Source organism: Crocodylus porosus, unplaced genomic scaffold (genome assembly GCF_001723895.1).
Source record: "Crocodylus porosus isolate Cpor-Errol unplaced genomic scaffold, CroPor_comp1, whole genome shotgun sequence".
NCBI classification, from domain to species: Eukaryota; Metazoa; Chordata; order Crocodylia; family Crocodylidae; genus Crocodylus; species Crocodylus porosus.
The window spans coordinates 74,753,643-74,776,771 of NW_017728949.1; the positions used below are offsets into that span (position 1 = coordinate 74,753,643).

At 42.0% G+C, this 23,129-nt stretch overlaps 1 long non-coding RNA gene across 1 annotated transcript in view; it reads left to right on the forward strand.

Annotated features, from left to right (window-relative positions):
- LOC109322612 overlaps positions 1-7,608 on the forward strand; it is a 22,469-nt gene extending 14,861 nt beyond the window's left edge. Inside the window, exons 2-3 of the long non-coding RNA XR_002104434.1 lie at positions 1,693-1,699; positions 7,598-7,608. This is a non-coding gene — a long non-coding RNA (uncharacterized LOC109322612). The remainder of the gene's footprint in view (positions 1-1,692; positions 1,700-7,597) is intronic.
- Positions 7,609-23,129: the final 15,521 nt, after the last annotated feature.

Below are 23,129 nucleotides of genomic sequence, written 5' to 3' on the forward strand. Positions count from 1 at the left end.
GGGGGGGGTGGGGGGTGGGGGAAAAGGAACTGCTGCCCATCTGAGGAGGATTATTCCACAGAAGTTCACAGAAGGGTGTGAAATCATAAAAAATAAATGGCAAAGATATGACCATCCACTGAAAAGCTCAAAAGGGTGATGCACTTATTTATAAACACTCTATGTGCTAAGGGTACATTTACACAGCAAATTGAAGAGGGTTTTTTCAGAAGGGTTGATGTATACTTATCTTGGTTGTCCAATAATACCATGGGTAACAATTGTAGTGAAGATGCAGTGGCTCAGACTTCAGCATGAGCTACAAGCTGACCCAGAAACTCTGATTATACACTCAAATTCTTAGTTCACATAAAAGTCTGTCATCATATTTTCAGTATTATTGTTATCTATGCATACTGATTTAACGTTAGTTAAGGGCATTAAAGTTAGTAAGCATAGAAAAGTCTGAGGGCTTAAAGTTGGTAAGCATAGGTAAAGTAGCACAAATATGCTTGTTTATACTACAATCACAACTTCTATTTTCTATGTACAACATGATTCAGTGGTGATGAGTAGGGTGTGCATGGGGGTGCATGTGCACCCCCTGAGAGCACTGCTGCACCCCCTGTAAGGCCATGCTCCCCGCTCAGGCAATGGGTGGGGGGGGGCAGGCAGGAATGCCGATACCCCCTGTGAGGACCAGCTGGGGAGTGCAAGTGCCGGATGTAGGCCACGGCCACTTCCAGAAGCCCCACGGCCACTTCTGGGAGCGCCGCAGCCACTTTTGGAAGCAGTGCAGCCACTCACCAGTTGGTAAGCTATGCTGTGGGGACCCGCCCCCCCTCAGTTGGTGTGACTAGCCATGGGGGGACCCTCTCTGGTCACTGACTAGTTGCTGGTGGAGGCACATGCCTCCCTGACTAAGGTGGCAGCAGTTGCCCATGACATAGTTTCTAAGACAAGATGGTGTTGTTTTATTTCACTGTTAGAGAAGGGTCAAGGAATGTATAAGGCTTGACCCTGCAATGTTCTTGGAGGTGCAATATCAACTTCAGTGTGAAATTCACCTTCACTTATTGCTCAATATCTTGCAGGATTGAACCCTGTAGCCCCAAGACAACAAGTCTTAAATACATGCTTAAATTTAAGCCTGTTAATAGTGCTGCTCAAAGTGATGGATCTACTGACATTCTTAAATTTAAGCAGGTATCCAGGTATCCAGGTTGTAGCTGTATTGGTCTAGAGGAAAAGGCAACCAGGGCTCATAGTAGAGACTGTAAAAATCTTTTCCATCTGTTGACTCCTGTGTGAAATCCTATGAAATATGAACTTTTATTTCACCCAGGAGAACTTTTACAATCATTTCTCCACTGCCTGATGAAGGGTGTTTGTGCCCAAAAGTTTGCAATTAAAGACATTTTTTTGGCAAAAATCTTGTTGGTCTAATAAAAGATATCATCTCTACTACAAGTCCTGATTGTCTTAAGTTTAAGCATGCACTTAAGTGCTCAGTTAGACCCATAACAGAAAATACGTCTGAGAAGGAGGGAAGGTAAGTGCAGAGAGCTGATCAAAATGAGCAAACGTCATACACTTAATAGAAACCAAAGGCATCTTTGCACATGCCCTGGGTATGGGGTGGGGTGGGGGGGCTCTTTAAAGCATCCACCAAGTCTCATATATTCAGTGTCCTGTGCTTCAAAATGGTGGCAGGGCTTTAGTTAAAGCACCTCCATCACCCTTTTGAAACATGGGGATACTGAATACATGAGACACCGAGACTGCTGGAGCATGCTAATTAGCATGCTCCAGCAGACATAATTAAACAATTCTGCTCTGATGTACTGTAATTACAGTGCATCAGAGCAGACATTCTGCATGTCTATAGGCACCCTAATTCACCTGCTGACCTAAATTAAGAACAGTAGTCATTGCTTAAGGTTAGGCACAGCTTAGCTGGTTTGTTATATCAAGACCAGAATGCAAAAACCAATCAAGGCAAGCCTCCAAAGAGAAATCAGTAAGAAATATATAGAATGGAAGTCCACTAACATTGCATGTGTTTGTTCTGTGCTTTGGAAATGTAAATGAATATTCACTTAATGGTACTTCATCTTGTAGTGATAAGTGCATTATAAATATTCAGATGCTTTACAGGTGCAGTTATTACAAATGTTACAGGTGTGATTTGAGCTTAGAGAGTCTGCTTGAGGTATGTGAAATAGTCGCAACAAAACCCAAAACACTAGTTGGAGCTTAAGCTACAGACTCAACTTATACTCGAGAGAGAAGTCACTGAAGAGCCCCAGACTGAGCCCAAGAATTTAATTACAATACTATTATCTAGGGTGCATTATCAAATTTCAGTTCTTTTCTTTGCAGAATTAGGACATCTAACTCAGGGAAGATGGATACTGTAGTAGGTTTTTTCTGTCCTTCTGGGTGCCCCAGACATTGTTTCTTCTTTCCACAGTGGCCAAGAGGGCATTGTCTTACCTTGAGAGTTAGAAAAATGTTTGACAAAGGCTCTTTCTATGCTGTACCACAGCAATGATTTTGCACCAACAGTGCACATCTACACATGCAATTAATGTACATGAATAAACTTGTGAATTTATTCCTCCCAGGTGCCATGTCTTCAGGTGCACCAGAGACCGCAGCACAGTGATCCAAGTCAGAGCAGCCCTGGCTGGCCCAGGGGTCAGCCTGCCTCCCCTTCCCCCCCAAGGCCAGCCCCCAACCCATCTCAACGTGCTGTGGAGTGGCTGGCTGGGGCATGAGGGTGCTTCAGTTCAGGGCTAGCCGGCAGGTAGGCTCTGCACTAAGCACCCTTGTGCTCCAGTCAGCCAGGGCAGTATCTACAGCACGTGCACTGCTGTGGAGTTTTTTACTAGAAAATACAAGTAATATCTTGCCGTAAATACTATCAAATACAAATACTACCATGCTGTGGAGTAAATTAATTTACTCTTGCCCAATAGGGATGCACAAGTGGATATGTGATATTTACTGCACAGCATTAGTCTATTGTGAAGTAAACATCTTGTATAGACACCACTACGGATCTCTCTAATTTTAGTAGTAATCTCTGGAATGGTTGTTCTTCTGAACATACAAACTATTCATTTTTGGCAGTTGATACTCTTTTGCTTTCTGATTACATATCCATCTGGCTAGAACCTCTTCCCATGCAGGAGGTACGGAGATGTTTTTGCTAACATTATATTTCATAGGATTGCAAGATATTATGAACTCAAATGTGCATTGTTACAGTTCAGTGTTTGGTGGGTATCATGAAACTACAATATTTGGAGGTGGCTGTAGAAAGTCATGCATGTTTTCTTGAATTCATGTTATTGCTATGGTATGTGCAGTCTCTATGTATTGGTAGCATCAAGCTGTTTCCAGCCTTATCATCCTAAAGTTTATATGTATTTCTTATGTTATAGTAGGGGCAAGATTGAATAATATCATAATAATTTTTATGTGTTTCTCCTTAAACAATGACTTTTGCATCTGGGAGAGGCTCAAAGCCTAAATGGCTGAGAGAAGTAATCGAAGTAATCGCTGAGAATTAGTATCTAACATGGGTATGTTTAATGGCCAGTCAAACAGACCCTTGTGGATATGGTTTGAGGTACACAATCCAGGTCCTTCCATGCAATGACAAATTTACACTTTAAAATAAGAGAACTGTAACAAAAATAACACTGGGAAACAGGTTATTCAGGGAAGGACATCTTTCATGGAGGGGAAATTAAATGAGAGACGGTAGCCTTAGGATATGTTTGAAAGGAAACAAATATTCTCCAGGTCATAATTAGAGCAGGACAGTTTTCTGGTCTGGTAAACAGATACACCCTTGGGAGAGAAGGAAGTTATATGCATAGTATGGCCTCCCCAAGAATCCAATGGATAATGTATGTAAGTGGCTTGATAAGAAACCATACTTAAGTCTTGCTGTAGCAGTAAGTGTTTGTCTAAAGTTTCCTTGGGCATAAGGTGATTTGGTTCCTTAAGTCAGCAAGTTGAGTGTGATAGGCTGACAGGAGATTTTACAGAAAACCCTCACACTAAGGTCAGAGGCAGCAGCAGCTTTCTAACCTGTTGAGAAGAGAAGTGGATGCTACATTCTTAAAGCTTAAGCCTAAGATGCAGGGATAAAGTAAACTCGTTATTCCGATATTTTCTTGGTTGGTTGCTCTTATATCTCTGCCTGTATCTCATCTTTCTTATGATTGCTCTTGTTTTTCTAATAAATCTTTTTTTATTTTCTTTTATAACATATTATCAGTGATGAATGTGTTTTCAAAGTATTTGAGCATACAGGCAGAGGTTTTTTAAGGATGAGAGGAATCTATAATTTTTGTGTGCGTGACAGAACCAGGGCATGATACTCTTAGCTGATGAAATCCCCTTTGCCAAGAGCTGGCAAGATCTAGGTGAGGCAGGTAAACCGGAGCCATCATTCAGGAAGGTGACCCTTGGGGTATCTCAGTCTGTTCTCAGGGGTCAAGCAGCAGACAACAGAGAGGGTTTTAGAGCTGAAGTGCACCCCAAAGGTATGATAACACCACAGGAGTGTGTCTCAAAGGCATATCTAACTGAACCTGGGATTAGGGTATGTCACAGTTGGGATCATAATTCCTGTCAGTCTTCAAATGGCCTTGAAATTTCCCAAGAAAGTTGAGTAGGAGGACTACTGGTGACTTAAAATAGTTTAAAGGACCTCAGATTGTTCTCTTTATTTTCACTAGCAGTGAGAGTTAAAAACATAAAAGATAACCTACTCTAGCCATCCTTTAAAGGTGATTCTTATTAAACAATGTATTTTTGAATTTCTTTGGTTTCACACATTGCTGGCTCTGTTGCCTGGTATGAGGGATTCAGTGTGACACAGTTTTTCCCAGTAGTTTTTTATTTTGACACATCTCAAATGAAATTGTAGCTCATTCTATTACACAGAATTCAAATATACTGTCACCTGTTTTTTATGCATTAAAATATATTTCATTCCTTCTGTAGGTATCTGAAAATAATTAGTCTGAAATAACCCAGTTTATTAATCTTTTTATGCAATATTTTGTTGGTTTAAGCCTGGGCCAAACAGCAAGTTTTGCCTGCCTTTTTCCTGAGAATTTATTTGTGCACTAGTTGTAAATGGTCTCTTGTCCTGCCTCATGCTTTAACTTTATACTGGGGAGGGGGCGTGAGGTTTTTTATTGGGGTGTGGGAGGGTGTTAAAAGGAACATTTTAGCTGAGGGGAATACCTATATGGTTAGCTGTGTTTTTCTGAGTCTTAAGATTTTATTGTTCATAAAGTTGCATCTTATCTAAGCCTCTGCTGATGACTTATCTCTATAAGAGCTTTGTTTTTCAAGAAAAGAAAAGAAAAGACCTATCAGAAATAAAGCTAATCAGAGGCATGTTTTAGTCAAGGAAAGACTTATAGGCACTACAGTACTTAGTGAGGAAATCTACTAGTAGAGACTTCCTTACTGGCCTTAAAATATCTGCTATCTTGGAGAAAAAAATCACAAGAATAGCTGTTCTTTCAAGATGTAAGCCAAATCTGGCCCAGCTTTGGGAAACAAGTTCAAAAGAGTTTTCATCTACCAGATCAGAAACCAAGAAGCAGCTTCAGAGCCTCAAATTAGAAGCTCGATACATCCAATTCTGTGGCATCTGGGACTGAGGGCTGGGTTTTGTGTCTCTTCCAAGAAACATGGAGGAGCTGGTGACTTCAAGCTTGATTAATTGCTCTGGATGTTTACACATTAATTTCTTGTTTAAATGTGCCAGTGTCTGTGGGATCAAATGAGTAGAGTATATCTAAATAGACTATAACTTTGCCGTGTCCCCTACATGTTCTTCTGGGATTGTTCCTGAGCTTGCAGCACCCACCTGACCCCCCTCAGATATACCAAACCAAGAAATGCAGTGCCAAAGCTACTCCAGTCATTTCTCTCCCCAGGTATTTTTTAGATTTTGGTTGGAGAGTGATCAGCGGAGATACCTTGTCAGGGATAGATGGCCGAGGCCCATGTCTGCCTGGTGTCTAACTTGACTAAGCCTTTGGGGCACTGGACAGTATCACCACCACCAACTTCTGATGTTCTCCTCTTTCCTGCCACATCTTGAGGTACTTTTAACTAACAGGAGTTGGCTGTGGGGTTGGGGGAAGGTCCTGACAGGTTCCTTTGGATGGTTTCTTCGTGGGGCTTCATCTTCCCTTAGTACATCCTGGATTCCCTGCATTAGGGCCCAATTCTTGTGTTGTCCTGATGCTGCTGACAGCTATGCACTGGAGGACACAAGGAATGCCCAGGAGTTCAAACCCTTTTTACTCAGCCCACCTGAGAACATCTTCCAAAATCCATCACCCCTTTGGGCCGTGAATCTGCCCAAATGAGATCAGTCCACCAGGCCAACAACCTTCAATCAGCTCTTCACAGACTCCCACATGAATCAGTCCAGGTCAGCCCTTAGGAAAATTTTACCATCCAGTTGGTAGTAAAGAAAAAAGGAAACAAACGAACTTAAAACATCTCCTGTCTTGGGGTTGATCGGCACATCTCAGTCCTTTAGAGGGCCTAATTCCATAACTAAAAAGACAGTCAAAATAAATGAAGCCTCTGCCTCTTTTAGGAGGACTCTGCTCTTCAAATGACAAAAATCTCCTTTCTGGGTTGTGTTGCCTTGGTGGGCTCCTCGGGGTGCGAACCTTCAACGATCCTTCCAGAGGGAGAGTTCTCCCCCAGTCACCTTATCCCATACTGTGGAAGGGTGAACACGATCCCCAAACAACGAAAGAGGGGAAAAAACATCAAGAAAACCCTGGGGCCTTACCCCTGAACTCATGGACCATTTCTCAGTGGTTCCGCTGCTTTAGTCTTTGGCCAGATGTCTTCAAAGGATTCCTGTCCCGTGGCTTATCGGTGGTCCACAGACCACCCTGTGTAGACGAGCAGCTTTCCTCTCCTATGACTGGCCACAGGCATCTGCTGTCAGGGGAGACTCCAAGCATCACCTCCATCCACTGGACATAGCCCTCCTCTGACTGCTCCTCTCCAGGGCTGCAAATACTCTCCTGGATTTTCCACCCACCTATCTGCAGGGAGCACACGCTGCAAAAGCATGGGAGCATGTTCCCTGCTCTAGCCAGGCCTCTTGGTGTACCTGAGCTGAGTGGTCTTTGTGTGGGTCTCTGAGGGCTTTCCTCTTGCCCCACTCTTTTCCCATCACACACCTCCCAGGGTACATTCACCTCCACACTTCTGGGTTTGGCATGGGAGAGAAAGAATGTGTGTTAGGTTGTGCTTGGCAGTATCCTCTAGTCCTACTTTTCTATGATTCTGTGCACCAGTAATGCGGCATAAAGCGATAACTAGATCAGTTCCAGACTTCAGAGAGAACATAGTTTATTTTCCATTCTTTCTTAATATTATATGATAAAAGAACATTTCTACATAAAGCAATCTAGATAATTCATTATATTTATTTTTATGAACAACCTCTGCAGGAGACACTTTACCAACAGACAACACACAAGCAAACATACAACCCATCTCTCAAGGTAAGAAAAAGATCTTCCCCACCTATACACACCCTTGTTAGCTTGGTGCTGTAGTGTCACAATAATATATTCTGCTGCTATATGTAAAATGGGGGGTTGAGAACATGGTCATCTATTCTTCTTCTGGTGTCTGAAGATACAGATAGCCTCAGGATACAGGGAGGTTGGGAAGCGGGAGAAATAAGTATGTGCAGCTCATCTCAGAATGAGTGAGCCAAATCACTGGAGCACCATTAATGGTGCCCCTTACAAAATTTTGGTTGGAAAGGAATTAAATGACTTATTCATCTGTGTCTGTACACTGAGAAAAGGTGCTTTCTTTTCCTGTAGGTTTATCTAAAATATACCTAAGCATTTTCAAGGCCTGCTAACATGGCGTCATCTGTTAATAGCCTATTCAAAAGCCTAAATTGTTGACAGAAGGCTGCATTGTTGAAAAGAGAGGAAAAACACCAGGATAAGGTGGAAAGTATCAAGGATAATGACGTACTCTCTGTCTGCACTTTGGTGCTTGAATGACTAAGCGGGTGTGTAGCTGGAGGAATGGAGAGAGTGAAGGTAAAAGATCAAGCATTGCCAAAAAAAAAAAAAGAGTTCCGTTCTTATACCCTTTGAATAAATACAGCAGAATAGATGTGTTCCTATGTAAAATGAATTATGCAGTGATTCTAAATATGGTGTGAGAATGAAGTGCATATTAATGGCTGAGAGACAGAGAGAGATACGGGGAGAGCGGGGAGAGAGTTTTGGAGTATGTACAGTCTGGTGCATGCATCTGGTGCTACATTTGTAAGAGAGAGGAAGTTAAAAACGGCTGTGAATGGCATGTGAACAGGAGGGATATCTCCTGCAATATAAACACCTTGCATGGGCCATTGATGCTAGCGGCATGCAGACCACTGGTGCAAATTCATTTAACATTCTGTGAGGAATTTTATCCTGCATAATTGTCAATTGTTGTTCAATTAAGAAGAAGGCACATGTGCATTTGATACGCTGAACTTCAACTTTGTTCATTTAGTTTTGCCCCAACCTTTAATGGAACGATTTGGGCTATTAAGTTTAGTTCAAGGTCAGCCTATTTGCACTGTGAGTGAATTCTTCTGCATTTAATGCTTGCCCACTTTTTTCCCTTTCTTCTCCTTTCTCATCTTGTTCATGTTGCACAAGCTTGCATACACCTTGTATTGTTGTATGTTCTAGTAGAGCATATGGATCCCGTGTCACTAACAAGTCCTGTGAATTAACAAATTGTCTTTTCTATATTAACTAGGGACCTGTGTTTCTGAGTAGGAGGCTCAGAGTTATCCTGAGTTTGAGTGCAGACAGATGCTGAAGGATACTAGTTTGGAATAGCTCATACCTTTAGTATAGAGGTAATTCAGTTTAGCTTCACAGATGACTTCACTGAATAGGAAACTTCAAGAACAGGAAAAATTATATAGCTAATTCTATTCTTCAACCTCATGATTGCCAGGTAATCATACAGCCCTCATCCATGCTGCCAAATCATTTTTGGGGGGTTATAATTCTATCTGCCATCAAGAAACAGCCAGAAAATATAAAAATTGTGATTTCAAGGATATTCTATTTGACACTTTTTGTGATTAATAAGATATTTGACAGATCATTCTCCATCATTCACTGATTTTCTAGAGTTATTTAAACAACTAATCAACATATTAATTAAATAATTTATTCCTGAATGTTGCAATTTTTCAAAAGAATATTTTGAACAATAAAAGCATAGGCTTGGAAAAGGAAGCAACGGTCAAACACGCAGGGTGCATTATTTCCAAATCATTATCAGGTAAACGCCTACCTAGCCTCTGCTTGAAAGCCTCCGGTGAAGGAAATTCTACAAATTCCCTGGAAATTTCCTTCCATTGGCCTACTGTCTTACAGTTAGAAAGTTCCTCATATTTGTTCTAAACCTACTTTTCTGTAGTTTATACCCACTGGGCACATCAACATGAAATGCTACATTGCCATAGCGACAAGTTACAGTGACATACTTGTCACTACGGCGATGTAGCATCAGTGGATACTATCCGTGATGCTGCCACTACTGCACAGTAGGGTTGGAAATGACCTGTGCCAGGACTGCACAGTTGCAGCGGGTACTGCTCAGTCATTTAGTACTTGCTAGCAAGTACGAAATGACTTTCATACTTGGGCGCATGTGTAGATGCACCTACTGTGTCTTATCCTCCCCTGTGTGGTACAAGAGAACAATTTTTATCCAGCTTCTTTATGGCAGCCTTTAAAATATTTGAAACTTGTTATATCCCCCTTCAATCTCTCTTTCTCTACAATAAACATACCGAGTTTCTTCAACTATCCCTCATATAGCTTGATTCCAACTCTTTTATCATCTTTGTTGCTTGCCTCTGGATCCTCTCCAATTTCCCTACATATTTTTTTGAAATGTGGTTCCCAAAGCTGGAACTTCCAGCTAAGGTCTAACTGTCACTATCTGTATCTTTGATGCAATTCTGATGTTTGAAAACCAAAATTGCAGTTGCTTGTTTGTGACAACAAAATAGTCTTTGTATCTGTTGGTTTCTCACTCCATCTCTTAATGTCCAGTCAAGAAGTCCCCACATTTTCTGAATCAGAAACATCCAAACCAGCCACAGTTTCTTTTTTTGATCAAGTTGTTATGGATTCACCCCATAATCCATTTGGCTTGTGACAAGGAAACTTTGTTTGAAATTGTTGGAGGATGAGTGCTAGTAAACTCTAAATAAGTATTGCTTCCTTTCTTTCTTCACCTCACCTGCCCTGCATTCGGTTGTCGATATCAATAGGAGCTGCCTTTTGTAATAGCCAAGGGGGCAAAGGGAGCTGATCCTTTGCCAGTTAAGCAGTACTTCCTTGGAACAGTAGGCTGGAGGAGGAAAAAAGCAGTAGCTGTGGCAGGGTATACAATTTCTTCTCTATTCTTAATTTGTTCTGCTTAGATTCCTGTTGCACTAAGTTTCCTGGTTTTGCCTTCTTCACTTGCCTTCAGAAGGGCTCTTGATATACACTGGAGTGTCATGATTACCATTCAAAGCAGCAGAAAAGGAAGGAAGCCCTTATGGCTACATTTATGTGTAGGGGTGTTTGTTTGCAGTGGCAAAAATTTGTGCTACTGCTTTTTGCCGTACCACATGCCCCTGCACAAGTGCTTTGGTGAGGGACAGATTGTCCTGCTTCAGGCAACCTGCCCTTGCTAGGCTACTCCCAGCTCCTAGCATGCTGGAAGAGCCAGGGCACAACTGCAGGAGGGGAGATGCTCTGGCCAGCCTCAGCATGGAAGACCGACCCTCTTTGTCTTCTGTGCACACTCCCGTCCCGTGCACCATGCTGCTTTTTTCCTAGTGTGTTTTTTTGCTACTGGGATTTTCCAGTAGCAAATTTTGGCCCCACACTAAATTTTCAGCATGAGGCACTTTAACTTTGCCCCGCATGCAGTTTGCGGCGCCACAAACCACATGTGGCTGCATGTCTGGATGTGACCTATTTGTCTAGTCACCAACGACAAGTCCAAGGCACTACTCAAATACTACTCCTCTGAGACCATTTTCTCCACGGGGAGGGAGGACAAGTAAGAATTCCCAAAGCAAAGGATCAACTGGACGTGCTGCATTAGCCAACTAAAACATTTCCACTTGGCTGTGGAAACTGCCTTCCCATCCAAAGCTTTTTCAAACAGGAACAGTTTATTTCCACTTTTGGGCAGGTTTCCTGGCTCTGAGCCAACTCTCCCTGTTACCTCTCAAGTGCCACTTCCTGGTGCCCCTGGATTAACCTTACAGAGTGCCTCAGGGACCAAACTTTTCTGAATAGCAAAATCAAAATATGCAAATCAACCTCATCTTACTACATATATAATCATGAAAACATTATTCCTACGCTATTGCCTGTCCTGAGCTTCCTGTTCTACTACTCTGAGTGCTTTAGTGCTGAATATATAGCTGTTCATCTGAAGCACCCAAAGATGACATTGAAGCAGGAAGAGAGTTTAATCTGAAGGCTGGTATTTCCAAATTGTCACTTTCTTTCACATTCTCCATGAGACAGTTGTTATTCCTCCAGATTTTGCATTTATTATTTGGGTGTCTCTACTTCAAATGCAATGGGTGTTTGAATGCCTCATTCAGCCTCTTCAGTCCACTTAAGTTCTATTTTAGTTTGAGAAGCCTGTGCTACTGGGATGGATGGAGGAAATCCGTGCCAAAAGTCAACTGTTTCCTGAGAAGTTTGGGGTCTCAAGCTGAATGCTGCACAAGGCAGAGCTGTGCCTGCAAATCGGAATATGTAGTACAAGGTATAAATAAATATACATAAACTTAGCTATGTTATATCTTCTTTTGGCAAATCCATAAATTTAGTTCATACAGGGCACATTTACACATGCGCTTGACTACACAGTTGCTACTGTGCAGTCATTTACTACTTGCTTGAGCAAGTAACAGCAGTTACTGTGCAGTCCCGGCAATGCACAGGTCATTTCTGACCCTCATGCACAATAGCAGTGAGCTACTGTGCAATAGTTTGTTGCTACTGCGCAGCAGCATTGGTGTCACAGTTCATGTCAGTCAACGCTGTCACCATAGCAACAAGCTATGTCACTGTAGCTCATTGCTACAGCGACGTCGCATCTTATGTAGACATGCGCACGCGCACAAGTATTTTGGTGCATAGAGAGAGAAATTCATCCTGTGTAAAATTTATAATGGTGACTTTATAGAGTTGTATTGACCAGTGCCCTTTTCAAAAGTTGAGTTAGGCTCAAATTCTTGAAGACAATGCATTTTTCATATAAAATATGCAAATATTTGCATGGTTTTTTATATTGTGTTTGTCCAAAATACATGCCTATTTTTGCCTGGCAAAGGGTACGATACAAAAATATATCTAACTTGGAAATTATTTTCATGAAAGTGGTTACTTTTCAAGTTTTATAAAAAACTTAGAAACTCTTCCAACTTCAAATAATTTTGCTGCTGTTATGAATATTTTGCATACCTTAGGACAAAGGGTTCAACAGTGTGCAATGGACTGCATTGGCAGCTGGGGCTCCATTTCCTAGTAGGCTCCTCAAAAAGGGGAAGGAAGCCCAGGGGGAAGCTGGGGATTGGTGTGCAAATCAATGGTTGGGGAAAGAGAGCATGTCTGCGATCAGTGAGCTGAGCAGCATAGACACTGGGGCCTTAGCGGGACTGATCCTGACAGGTTGCAAAGCATGCATGAGCCTGAGTGTGCTGTGGAGTCAGTCCGGTGGGTTACAGCCGAGGGGACCCATTTGTAAAGTCTGGGAGAAATGGTAGGCAGGTTTTTGGGAAATTGGAGGCTGGTTTAAGATCTCTTGGAGTGGGGGAGAGCTCTAGGATCCCATGGTGTGAATATCCCATTGTTAGTGTTTTTTACATGGCATCTGGTCATTTACTGCTCCGGTTTTTATCACTGGGTGACTGTTATCCACCTGATATGCTCCCAGTGTACGAACCTTAATGCTTATTCACCTGCTATATCTGTTCTAAGTGCATGAACTTTAATGCCTAGCTGCCTGTTACGTTAACTCAGTGCATGTATTCTGATGTATTCAGTTATGTGTTTCTAATCTCCTAATCTTGTTGGCCTGTGACCGTAACTCCTCTGTACCCCACTTACATAAATTCTAAGATTTCATCTTGGGCTCATGTGTGGTTTCAGGGTATGCTACAATTGCATGGATTCATACAGAAAACTTTATGGGTAAGGCAGTATAGCAAGTTTATTGTGTATCCTCCCATGAGATTTCTGATTGAATGAACTGAAGCACGTTCATTTCTCAGTGTTGAATGAATGTAAAGAATATGCCATCTATTATACGTGAACAATGAGCAAAGCACCTAGCCACAAAGTCAGTGGCAATTTCAAAGCTGCAAGCATATGTACCTGCCAGATGCTGGCACTGTAATATTGTGGTCCTAATTTAAAGAGAAGGATGGGAATGGTTTTTCAGACAATAGAATGTGATAGTTTGAGCATGATTGAAAGCAAAAAGAACTGTAAACCCAAATCCAAATGCCCCTATTTCTTGCAAATTGGGAAAGTTCAACCCCGGGCTTCTCAGCTTATAGTGCACATGAACTGAAAAGCTTAATGTGAGCATTAGAGAAATTCATCCTCAGTCTAGTTTCTGAACATCATCAGCTCAAAGAAACTATTTACTAATTTTATGGGAATAATTTCAATTATAATGATGTAAAAGATGTTTTCCTTGATGGGGGAAATTAAAATTAAAGAAGCTATGGTGGTACTTTTATTTAAAAAAAAAACATTAAAATGGGGTAGAGAAGGGGAATAACGCCCCCCCCCCCCACACACACACACCACCACCTTAAGTCTAGAGGTCATTGGTCTAGGACAGACAGCACTTTTTGGAGCCATGGACTGGAACAACATGGGTTGGAGGGGGGACAGTGTTCTGACCTGTCTCCCTCCTCTGCCACCCTTTTTCTCTACCCCTCACTCGTGGCAAGGGTGCAGCTCCCAGCTGCTCAGTCCTGGCACAGCTCCTTACTGCCCAGCCCTGGCACAGGTCTGGATGAAGCCTCCCACCTCGGGAATGCTGCTGAAGTTCCCCATTGCTGGCACCCCGCTGAAGATCCCTCGCTCTTCCGGCCGGATCCAGTGGTTCCCTGAGCCATATATTTCTGACTCTCGCATCTAGCGTGCTTAAACCATGCTATTTCTGTCATCAACAGCATACAAGGGAATGAGGTGATTAGCACCATGTGCAGTTACTTTTTGACTTTTGAGTCAAATGAGCACTATCCTTTCTAATTGGTTTGACTAGCAGAAACCTTTAGCATGAATCCAGAATGAAGCCTGTGTTAAAACCTTTGGAGTCACAGCAAGATACCTTAACCATTCAGCCACAATAGTCTAAATACACAGATCAGGGAATGGCAGTAGTTCCTAAAATCTTTACCTTCTGCATAATTGCTTCTGGATGTGCAAGTGAGTTGATGCTTTTAATCTAGTTTTAACTGGCTTTTTGTTTCAATGCCAGGGGGGAAAAAAACTCACCTTCCCTTCAGTGTTGGCAATTTTGTAGTTGTTGTTGACAGTTCTGGTATGGGGGCCAGGGACTTACAGGTTCTGGGGACCGAGCCATTCTCTCTATGGCAAAAGTGTTTATTGTAGAACAGGAGCAGAGCAATTTGAAGAACATTTTCTACTGTCTTGTACAGTTCTCTAGGAAAATGGACTGTCAACCAAGAGCTTCCCAGAAGCCCCAAATCTATATGTAAAATGTGGTAAAGAAAAAGAAAAGGGTTTTAAAAGGGCTATCCTTAAAATATGTCTGTTCCACTTTAACACACATTTTTAATTGTGTCAGATATTGAAGTGACCCAGTAACATTTGCTAACCTTCCAGTTGAACCTGGTAATTCATTTTTTGTCATAATATCCAAGACAACATTTGATATAATTTCTTAGGACATATCATTGGGATTATTCTCTTCTTGCTATTGATGCCCTTTAGAAACATAAATTAAATACCTATGCAATGAGGGCAGAATAGATCCAGCAGTTTCTTGTAACATCCAGACCATCACCCCAAAACCATAATTAACAATTATTAAAAATAAAGATGACTTTTAACAATATGAAGTAGAGCAACATAATAAGATCTAAACCTCAAATACCATCTAATGTATAGATGTAAGAAATCTAATGTAATTTCACTGTTTCAGTTTTCCAACTTAATTAGGGATTTCTTGCCAAAAGACTGAATTTTCATTCAAAGTGGCAGGGATTCAGTGGTATACATTTTGCACACTGCCAAAGCAGTTGTTGGATTTAGCTTCCTAATAATCATACAACTATATAACATGCCTGTACATGTCAGAAACTGAAGAAAGCAAATTTACACGCAACAATGTGTATTTTGTGGATGGTGATAACCCGTCCAAATCTAATTTAATCAAATATTTAAAGAGGTAATAATTAATTTTTAAAGATTTGAAGTGAACCATAACTAGCAGGAAATGTTATTGTTTATTTTTAATGCCAGAACAGTATTTCTGATGCATTTTTAATATTTCATTAAGGCTGTAAGTTATATAATATATTTTTCAAGCTTTTATATTCTTACTTTTTTCTGAAGAAAGTTGAAATTTTATAGGAAAACTTGGGGCTTGGAGTGAGCTCTTCCCTGAACCTTTGGAACTTGCATTGTAAGTAATTAAACAAGGTCATTTTCTCCCTCCTAAACAGGACACAGTGGTTACACCTAGCTGAGTGCTAAGAATATTATCTTCACGTTGGTCTATAAAGATGTCCTTTAGTCCAGACTGTTTATTCTCTTTTATGTTATTGCCATTGCTTTTTAAACTATCCATATGCAGTGAAGATTTTAAAGCATGCCACTCCTCATGCCTTTAAAACCTAAATTCTATTCTGGCTCAGTTCTTTGTTTTTTTGATGAAGTGTCTCTCACATTTTGAGCCTTTCATACTCAAAGCTGTGGAAGCCTGTTTATTGCACTCTGGCTCCAGCCCTAGTTAAAGGTGTGAACTACCAAAGTGGAAGGGGGCACATACACATTAACACTGCTGTGGAAAACATCACTTGACAGATGGATGCATGTTAAATGGATGTTTGAAGAAAGGTGTTTGCAATAAAAATCTTGAGTATGGCATCAGAGGAGGACCACACAAGTTTCCAATTTTATGTCTGTAACATGCACGGGTCAGACATGTTCTAGCTCCTGCTCTTATTACCATCGTGTACTTTTTCTGTTCCTCTTAAATATCTTTGATAGGAATATGAGGTGTCAGAGGTCTTATACCTCATATATATGCTGCTGCAGTACTCTGATCCTTTTCAGTGTTCTGTCATTGTATTTGAGTCACTGACATTCTCTTTTTGTTACTGTGAACTAGATCCTGATACTTTCTTCAGTTTTTACTGAGGCTTTACTTAAACACATCTCCCACTAAATTGTTGAATGCATTGCTCAAGTAAAGTCTATGTTTAGGGGTGACATTTTGGCAAACTTAAGTAAATAGCAGTTTTGCTATGGCATTCACACTAGGCATGGCTACACAAGATGCTAATTGCACAGTAGCCTAATGCTACTGTGCATTAGTGTGCTGGGCAAAAACTGCTCATGCACTACTGCACAGTAGTATAAGGGTACTGTCCAGTAATCATCACTAAAAACCCATGTGCTGGCACTTCTGTGCAGTAGCGCGAGTTACTGCATATTGATTTAATACTTGGTTAAACAAATACTAAACATAATGTGCAGTAACTACAACATATTAATGAACATGTAGATGTGCCCACTGTGCCCTTTAATATTAAAATGTGGACATCAATCTGATAAGGATACAATAGTCAGTAACTGAACAAATTAACCTCTAAGAATGTCATTTTTTTCCCATTTGGGTAAGAGTATTGAGTAAGTCAGCATATCCATCCATTCCCAATCACCAGTATCTCAGTACCTTTAGAAGGAGGTGTGACGGGCACTGTTTGTGCCTGCCACTTTAAGGGCCGGAATGCAGCAGCCAGCAGCTGTCTGATTAGGGCAGCCATTTTAGATTCAGGGCTGCCCATATAAACAGGACATTTTCACTGCTGGAAGGCCAGGCAACAACATTGCCTGGCTGCAGGGCTGCTGGTTTCCTCTGGAGGTAAGGGTAGGAGCTGTAAAGGATGGTCAGGAGGCTCCTGGTCCTGGGTATGACCTAAAACTGCAACCTGCTGGTAGGGGGTGGCCTGGTGGGGCTCTCAGAGGTGCGGGAGCCCCCAGGAAATGCCAGGCCAGTTACCACTCCCAGGGAAAGGTAGATTGAGGCGCCTTAATCCCTAGCCCCTACAACCAGGTGGGTTACCCTCTTTGTAGGGTCTGGAAGGTGGACCCCCAGAGAGAAAGAGTGGGGCCATAGACTCACACCTGTCTGGACATCCCCATACTAGTTAATGCTGGGGCCAGGACTGGAAGGTGAAAGGGCCAGGGGCCCACCACAAGGAACACCCAAGAGCTGAGGTTCTGACTGGCTTGGAGGTAGGCCAGGGCTAGTAGCCAAAGGTCCCAGGGGGATCACACCCATAAGGGGGAAGCAGTTCAGAGAGCTATGCTGCCCAGGATGAAGGCAGAATAGGCCATCTGAGGAGAGGAATCCAGAGAGGGTTCAATTAGTAGGATTCTCGGGCCCAGTGTGGGGCCGGTGATATTGATAACATCTGGATGCCATCTGTGAAGCTTGGGCTGCAGTGTAGGGGAGGAACAGAGCTGCAGATAGTGCCTCCTGGCATTGGGGCAGGAAATGGACAGCTTATTTACGTCAGTTAACTAATTATCATCAAACGGGCAAGAAGGTGGGTGGTTAGCCCAGGAACAGGTGGGTGGGCCACAAGGAGATCAGCCCAGAGCAGGCCCCCTGTTACAGGTGGCAAAGCCCTTATCAATTTCAGAATGGATCTAACAGCTGTGGGTTGCAGAATGCTCTCCTGAGTTTTCTGTCCTTTATCTGGGGGGCTGTAACAATTGAATTCCAAATCTTTGCACAGAATATGTACTTAGCACCAGAAACAGTCAGATATGGTGAAAATGGTATTAGAACATAAGAACTGCCATTTAGTGAGTCAAACCATAGGTCTACCTAGCCAGTACCCATCCATGTCCCACCCTGGGACCTCCTGATCAACCTTCTCCTGGCCTTAGCCAAGCTAGCCATCTATCTGACCAGGAAGAAGTCTCTGACTGGGAGGACTCTTGAGGACTGTGGGCCTCTTTCCTGTCTCTGGGCAGTATTTCACTGGACAGTGTCCACTGGCTCCTTGGACTCATTTGAGGGCCAGCAGGATCTGCCCAGTGTGCTCTGCTTGGTGTCCCCTCCTCAGTGCACTAGCTTTGAATCTTTGATCTCCACTCCCATCCCTGTTATGTTTTTAGTTGCCCCAAGGAATCAATTGCCACTTTCTCACTAACCTCCTTTTTGAGCAGCTTATAGTTTTTCTTGGTGGACATTGGCCCATGATCCCCTAAAGTGGCAAATAGACCTGTCACAGAGAGGCAGAGAGAGGATGCTGTAAGGTAGGGTGAACTGGGTATGACCAAGGTTTTTTCTATTGTTCCTCTGTCACTTGCAACCTCCAGCATTTAAGGCCAGTTCCTAGACTTCATTAACATTTTTTGCTTTGACCATGATTCTTTTATTATTGTTTTTTATTCTTGAACATTTTTACCAATGTTGTTTATTGTTGTTGTTGTTGTTCTATTCTATATGTGCCCCTATTCTCATGCCTTATGTGTTCTGTCCAGCCTTGGTAACTTCATTGGTAGAAGTGTGGAGAAGGGATAAACAAACACATTGATATCTCCTGTGTAGCTTTGATGAAAAAATTAGGTATCCCAAATCTACTAGTAAATAGGATAGTCTTAAAGGTAGGAAATCCTTTCTTTTTGCCCCATCCCTATGCTTCAACTTCTTTTGCAACTTAAATATGGGTTATTTACATCTAGCCCTGTATCTATGCAATGGTGCCTTGTGACCTTGAGCTAGAAGCTAGATTTGCTTCTTCAAAAGCAAACAAGAATAGCTGTTATTCACTGTCTGTTCATTTTTTATTCTTATTGTTTATTTTGCTATTTTAACATTTTCAGTCATCTAATCCAGGAGCAAAATCACCATCATACAGTTTACATTACCAATATAAAACCATGAAAAACAAACCAGATAATAGACAAACATTTTGTGTTTTATAGTCTGAAATCTAGTTCATTAACTGTCAAGCAAAGAGAAAACAAGTTTGCAGAGTTCATGTTGGAAGAATGTTTAAAAAGTAAAAAGGACTACATTTGTCTTAATGTATTTGTGGTGACTACTTTGATCAAATGCTACTAAGCATTTGTTATATTCTATTCTTGTTCTTTGACACACATTTCAACCCTGAATCTTAAAATGTCATAGCTTTATAAAATAAGGGGGAAAAATCCTTTACTTCACTAGCATTATTGTCTTGGAATTGGGAACATATGAGCCCACTATACAAAAGCTTGGAGAGAATGCTGTCTACTCTCTAATGCTCAGATCCTGCTCAAACATACCTGCAAGCTTAACTTTTTGCACATCAACAATACCATTGACTTGGTGTGAAGAAAGGAAAAAAAAAAACCCTGTTCAACCTCACAGCAGCTGAAGAAAATAAAGCACCTGCCTAGCTGGAGCCAACAATGATGGGAGATGGGGAGATGCTGTGGGAGCCGTGCTTCTTTTTGGTCTGAACTGGACCACTCAACAGCTGCACAGGTATTTCTGGCCTCCTGCTGAGAGCAGGAGATGGGCAGGACGTGCTCCATGGGGAAGCAGCAGTGTGGGAGCTCTAAGATGCCAGGAGAAAGACCCTAAAGACCGGAGAGCCAGCAGCCTCTCTGCCAGGGATCTCAGAGGAGCCCTGGTAAGTCGGGAAATGCAGGTTTTAAGCCTGTCGCTGGGAAGTGGCAGGAGCCTGCTGGGAAGCCCACCAGAGAACGAGTCATCCATGAGGGAAGCGGCCACAGTCCTGTTTTTTTCCTTCTTTTATTTGCATTTGGCTTTCCTGGAGGGGGATGCTTGGGTTCTGCTCCAGCATTGGGATGAAGGGAAAGAGGTGGGTTCCTGGCTAATTGTTCATGACTTAGAGACTCCTGCAACCTGGGTGAAAACCCCAGGGCTGGGCCCCACACTGAGGAGAGGTGAACCCAGCTGAGGACTTTATCAATTAGTTCTTTTTTTTTGGTGACAAGAGACGGGCCCTGCATGGAGAGGAGAGAAACTCTACAGCCCTCTAGAATGATGTATGTTGTGGTGGGAGGACTCTGCCTATGAGCTACAAGGCGAAGAGAGCCAAGAGACTTAAATAAGTTCCAAGTTGCCTGTTTTGTATTGCTCTTCAGTTCTTCTTATGTAGCTGATACCCTGGTGGGGCCAAGGCAGCCATCATACATTGGAGATGGGCTCAAGACAAACACAAGCCTACAAAGCTGAAGAAAAGAAAGACATCACTCAGTGAAACTCAAGTATGAGATCAAAGCTTTCACATCAGGGTGTTGCAAGGACAGGGTGTAAGGAAGGTTGAAGGTCCAAAAGAAGAGACAAGCCTTGCCCATCCAAGTCAATCTTCTGTAGAACTGAACACCTCCCAATTAAAGTATCATTCAACATCAAGTTGTGGCAGGAGAGAATCAGGTGGACCCCCTCCCTCCCTGCAATGCGACTAGATTGGGTGAACTCGTGTCCCAATGGCCCAGTCCAGTTGGGCACAGGGCCACTGTGGCCTGCAGATGTACCCTGTACTACGCTGACACACTGATGGAATTATTTCCATATGTAAAGTTTAGCAGGTGCATAAATGCTTGCAGGATTGGGGTATTATTCTTCCTTTAGCTCTTTAAGACTAATGGACAAAATGTACTACCTGAGGAAGGGTACCTTGTGCCTAAGATCTCTATATAATTGATCCAATTAAAGATCATACTGTCCTGTCCCAGTGCCCCCTCCTCTCCCCCGCCAAACAAAAAATCCTTGCCTCCCAAAACTAGGATTAGATGGTTAGAAATTATTATAGCTGTATTTCGACCAAGCTCTGACTAGCTAACAGATTATTTAAAGTTTTAGAACAGTGATTCTCAACCTTTTTGGACTCAAGCCCCCTACATAACTTTTGTAAATTGTGGCACCCAATTTATATGTTACAGTGCTTACCTCCTTGCAGAGGGACTGGACAGTGCAGATGGGGAATGTTCTAGGCAAGGATAAGCCTGATCCTGTGCTTCTCTGCTCTGTTTATCTGCTTATCTCCTCAAACCCTGCGAAGGATCTGGTGGTACAACAGGGTGCTCTGGAACCCTGGTTGAGAATCACTGGTTTAAAAGCTAGAGTCCAACTTACATAAACATGTAACATAACATATACCTCAACATGTTAAGAGAAAGATCTAGCAGTGCTGTCAGATCACAGATTCCCTATGAGTCTGCGGTGTGACAGCCATACAAAAGGCAAATGTGGTTTTGAGCTATATCAATAGGACCATTAGGGGCAAGACACAGGAGGCGATAGTGCTTCTTTTCCCAGTAGTGCTTAGGCCCCATCTAGAGTATTGTGTGCCATTTTGGCTCCACATTTTAAAAGAACATGGAGAAATTAGGAAGTACAGAGGTGAGTGACAAAAATGATAAAGGGCTTGGAAGGCAAGTCTTAAGAGAAGAGGTTGAAAGAAACAGGCATGTTCAGCTTGCAGAAAAGGTGATCAAGATATAATAGCAATCTGAAAATATCTGAAGGGTTGCTATAAAGAAGAAGAAGAACATCTTTTCTTTCTTGCTAAAAAGAGAAGGAAGAGTAGCAATGTCTCGAAGTTGCAGCAAAGTAGGTTTAAACTAGACATTAGGGGGAAAAACTTCTTCACTGTTAGAACAGAGGCAGTGGAATAGACAGTCTAGGGAAGTTATGATATCTCCATCCTTGGAGGTATTCAAGAAGAGGTAGAACAAGTTACTTCTAGCTATGTTTCTTCTCTACTCTGGGTATTTCCCATGCATCTGGGCTTTGCTGGAAGGAATTGTTTGTTCCTCTCCTGCTGCTACACATCATTGGGGAGGTGTTTTGCCTTCCTCAGGTGCCATGGGGGGTTGGCTGCAGCCAAAACTGGAGATTTTGACTGGGTTGTGTCAACATTCCTGTTGGGGACTGAAACGTAGAGATTCCTGGCCGGAGGGCCTAGCCTGTCCACCAAGGATTGGACCCATTGCCATATTTGGGGTTAGAGAGGAATTTATGATCTCCTTTGCAGTCATTGTATGTATAAGTTCCATTGAAATCAATGGTACTACTTCAATATATGCCACCTGAGAATCAGCCCTGTATTTGGATAATGAAAATTCTTTAGTTTCTGCAAAAATATTTATGGCTTTCACAGTAGACTAAGGAGAGTGAAAGTATAAGTAGCAGTAACATCCACAACCCAAAGAAAATTTTTCAGGTTTGTATATTATGGTATTGCCAAACCTTGATTCACAACTTGACAACTCCAGTTAAAGATTGTTCTAATCTATTGTGTGCAAGGTGTGATATCCTATCATAAAAAGCTGACATTTTTTACACTGATGCAAAAAAGCTTATTGTTTGTTTATCATTGAGAAGTATTTTCAATTGTCAGGAAAGAAATATGGACACATATGCATGTGCATGCACTGGCTGAACATTTGGGTAAGAATAACTTAGGCAACTATAAGTTGCTTCTCACTCACATAGTTTACTTTTTTCATTTTGAAAATTTTCAGCCAAGGCTTTTTTTTAAATATTTAAGACAAGTAACCATCTGTCATAAATTATAGAAATTGAATATAAATAAAAGAATGCTTGGTGTATTCAGGGGGAAATCACATGCCAAACTTATCTGTGGTTTAGGCAGCAGGGACACTTTAGATGTCAGGAACACAAAGCAGGGAAAGCAGTTGGTTTGGCCAGGACACATTTTGCTGTGTATGGTGTGTCTTACTGGCTGGCCTGACTTAGGACATTATTAAGCAATTTGAGCT